Source organism: Triticum urartu, chromosome 7A (genome assembly GCF_056163025.1).
Source record: "Triticum urartu cultivar PI428250 chromosome 7A, HENAU_Tu73, whole genome shotgun sequence".
Lineage (NCBI taxonomy): Eukaryota > Viridiplantae > Streptophyta > Magnoliopsida > Poales > Poaceae > Triticum > Triticum urartu.
Window position 1 is genome coordinate 335,364,180 of NC_141879.1, and position 4,120 is coordinate 335,368,299.

The 4,120-nt window shown below is 42.5% G+C and overlaps 1 pseudogene; it reads left to right on the forward strand.

Moving 5' to 3' along the window:
* Positions 1 to 1,232: 1,232 nt before the first annotated feature.
* LOC125518774 (uncharacterized) lies at positions 1,233 to 1,699 on the forward strand (annotated as a pseudogene).
* Positions 1,700 to 4,120: the final 2,421 nt, after the last annotated feature.

Below are 4,120 nucleotides of genomic sequence, written 5' to 3' on the forward strand. Positions count from 1 at the left end.
AAATAAAGAGCAAACTACAAGGTAGCTACAGTTCAAATTTGACCCGCTTCCAGCTGAATCGGCGGAAATTTGTCTTTTTCACGAGAGGTGGATCAAAACTTTTTACACCCGACCATTTGATCAATTGTGCATTAAATATGGCCTAATATTTCAAAAAATTGATTTGATCCAATTTGTCAACAAATATATTATAGGTCCTTCACAAAAAACTCATTTCAGGGATTCAAAAAATGGAAAATGTCTTTTTTGCCAAAAAAAACTCATGTCTCACGACACCTTTTTAAATATATTTATCTTTCTTCATGTTTGTTATTTTTTTATGAAAACTTGTTCATGTTTTGGTGACACAATGAGAAGGTTTTCCATTTTCTTTTTGAATTTCGCAAGTCATAAAATAGCTGCATGATTTTAATGCATTATTTTTAGGCAACTATGACCTATTTAGATGGTCACAACATCATACTGCATTCTGATTGGTCTGTGGACCTCCCATGTAGATCGTGCATCATACGCCGTCAGATGCTGGCGGATCCAACGGCCGTCCTCAACCCTTCCACACTAACTCCGAAACCCTAGGTCATTTTCCATCCACCCCACGCGCCTCCTTTCTTTCCTCGCTCCCTTCTCCTCCTCTCCCCTTCCAAGTCTTCTCTGTCACGACGCCGCACCTCCCACGATTCGATCCAATCCTCTCCCCCGATCCCACCTGCCGGCGGCGACCTCCTCTCAACCAGCCCTGCCGACGGCCTTCAGATCCAACCCGGCTCAAGCCCAACTCCTACCCCGTGACCATGGCCATGGCAGGGGGAGCCCGAATCCCTAGCCTGTGGTGGCTAGGGTTTCGGTCTCCTCCAACTTGATCCCGCGCTGCTCCGGTGAATCCTGAGCCCTCAAGCGCCGATCCATCTCCGGGATGGCCTTGATCTGCTCGAGGAAGACCGGTTCTTCGTCAACCTGCAAGGATGCGCGCCAGCAGCAGCGATCTCCTCTCCGGTGAGCCCTCCAATGGCGACAAGGATGGTCTCCCCCTCCCAAATCAATCACGGGCTCCCAAATCTCCCTCTGCTCCTCAAGGTCCGACCCATCTCCCCTCTCAGATTTCAGTTTTTTCTTGATTTGGTACGGTGGTGGTTCACCTCTATCCCCCCTCTCTCACTCTCTGTGCTTGTAGCGGCTGTTCCCCCCAACCTCCGGTCCATGCGCGCGGCTGTTCGTCCACTCGAGTGAGCAGGATGCTGGAAGGGAAGGCGACGGTGAGGACACCGACATGCCGGCCAAGATGCAGCTGCAGGCCACGTCGGCGGCGTCCAGGGCGCTCGACCGCTTCGACGTCCTCGGCTGTCGGAGCATCACGGCGCACATCAAGATGGTGAGAAACTTGCCAATACCGCCCCCAAATCTATAGCCTCTGAATCTGCAAGTAACAAGCTAGAGACAGTCTTGCAAGAGAAAGAACGATGTACTTGAACATAAATCAGCAGTTAGTTGCGCAAGTGCTGCCGAATGATTGGATCTGATTTGGACGGCTGCACTGCAGGAGTTCGACATGATCCATGGCCCGAGGTGGCAGTGCATGGTGGGCTGCAGCTTCAGCTGGTACTTCACGCACAGCAAGGGGAGCTTCATATACTTCAAGTTCGAGTTGCTCAGGTTCCTCGTCTTCAAAGGCATGGCGGATGAGCAACCGCTGCCGTGCTGATTTTATCTGTAGGTTTAAGTGACAAGGTGCGCATACAACTTGTGATGCATTTTCCTGGTCTGTAGGTTTACATGAGTTCTGATCTGATGGTGGCATTTTGCAATTCTGATCAGTTTAAATAATGGCTATTGAAGATCCATTTATACTTCCACATGGTTTCAGAATCTGGATAGAATCACTATATCAGTTTTGTGATTCGTTCTGTAGCTTGCGTTTGGTAATTGGAAATAACAGAATAGAAATTTGGAATTTTTTTGACACGCCATATAGTATACTGAAAACCACCTTTCTTCTAGTGCTGCTACACAACGCTAGTTAGGATGAGTACAACTACATTTTTATCTATCTGAAAAATGGTGCAAAGATATACTAGTACTTGCCTTGGTGATATGACACATCCATGGTGCGATTTAATTAGATTCAAACTTCGATAGGCCAGGGCGTGTGCATGTATTAGCATGGAACAATTACTACTAATTAATGAAGGAAGCACACTTGTTCACATAAAGGAAGATATGTCTGTGTTAGTATTAGTGTTCTTGATCTTACCTGATAGACTTGTTTTTACTAATGTAAACAAATAAAATCAGATTGTTTGCATAAATCATTCTCACTTTTAATTGAGTTCTAAGTACGTAGTGTCTTTAGTTCTTTGCTTATATTATAGTCAGCATTATACCTTGTGACTGAATGATGTGTTATTTAGTTAGCTAAGCAGTATCTTTAGTTTTCTGATGATTGCTCAACTCTCAATTCTGAATAAATAAGTAGCTGACCCTATTAGTTCTTTCTTTCTTGAGGGCTATGAGTTGATGGCCATGCTGCTGTTTTACTCTGCTTGATAATTCTTTTACTATCCAGTCTGCTCTCTGCATAGTTTTCGGTTGCATATAAAATGATAAAACAGTGGTGATGTGAGGTCCGACAATGGTTTGTAATTTTGGTTTCATCCCCAACCTCTCCAGCTAGCTTCTTCTTCACATCATATCATATTTGCACCTGCTGCATCATGGATTGGATGGTCACCTACTAGCTAAGTTGCTTAGCATGTATTGCCATCGAATTGGTCAATACTGTTTCACTTTGCTTGTTTCTTGTACTAGGTCTATCAGTTACAGCATAAACAAACAAATTGCTTAGCTCTCAACTATGAATACATAGCTAGCTAAACTTGTTCTTTCTTTCTTTCTTTAGAGCTATGACTTATATGGGTCAAGCTGCTGTTTTGCTGTACTCAATGATACTATTGCTGCATGTATACTGATACATGTGGTGATATTTTACTGAACTTAAGTTGTGAATGTACAATTATTTTCCTGCTGCTACTTATCCCTGGCTCACCTGTTCTAGTTGGTTTCAATTGATATTTGTCTCGTCCAGCACTCTGACTATAAATTTGTTGCTTTAATCCTGATGATATTGTAGTATAAGGTGGAACACCATATTCCTGTTCTAATCCAAAAGGAATAAAGCAATCATGTTTGTTTGCTTGGTGCGTGTCGATCTCAAAATGGCGGACAAAACATGACAAGTGAACACTTTGAGGCTCTGTTTCCTGTTCCCTGTTGTAGTTTCTTGATTTATTTTGCATATGCAGCACATCATCTTGAATACCATCTGTTTGTATATGCTTAGGGTATGCATGATGCCTATGCTCTGTATTAGATCAGTATGTTAATATTAGTAGGCATATATCCATGTATGAGCAGTGCATAGTGCAGTTGGCCATATTCTAGCTCATATGGATCTTCCTGTGATATGGTGCAGTCCTGTTTTGTTTCATTGATTGCTTTTATTTTGTCCCTAACCATTTTTTTGTTCTATAACATGTAGATGCTGGCGTTCGTTCATGTTTCGTCGCAAGCTCTAGGATGAAGAAGTGAAGAAGCATTTATTTCTAGCTCATTGGAGCTAGTTATACTTTCATAGATATTTAGTTGAAACACTCAATTTAGTTGTGTTCTTGGTGGCTGTAAACCTGATGTGAAGTATGTTCAATTATAAACGTGGTGTGAACTATGTTTGATTGTAATGTACCAAATTTGGTTGTTTTATCTGTTTGAAGTATTACTTCTCTTTTCAATTTGTTCTGATTTAAATATTTGTTTTTATTTACTAGAAAATTGAAATCTGAAGAATCTGACCCTGACCATTGGGACCCACTCAATTAGGACCCATTTGACTATTGGATCCGTCTTAAAAAAGTAATTGTTGAGCAAAAAAGGCCACGACCCAGAAAATAAAAAGGCCGAATTGCTTGCTAGGCCCATGTAGCTATTAAAAATTATCGGGAAAAAAATATAAGTGGGCTGAATTAATGGGCTCGGCCCATATAGACACCTAATTGGACCGGGCTGAATCTCGTGCCACATCAGATTGCCACGCTGGATGCCTACGTGGCATGGGGAGGTTGCTAGTGAC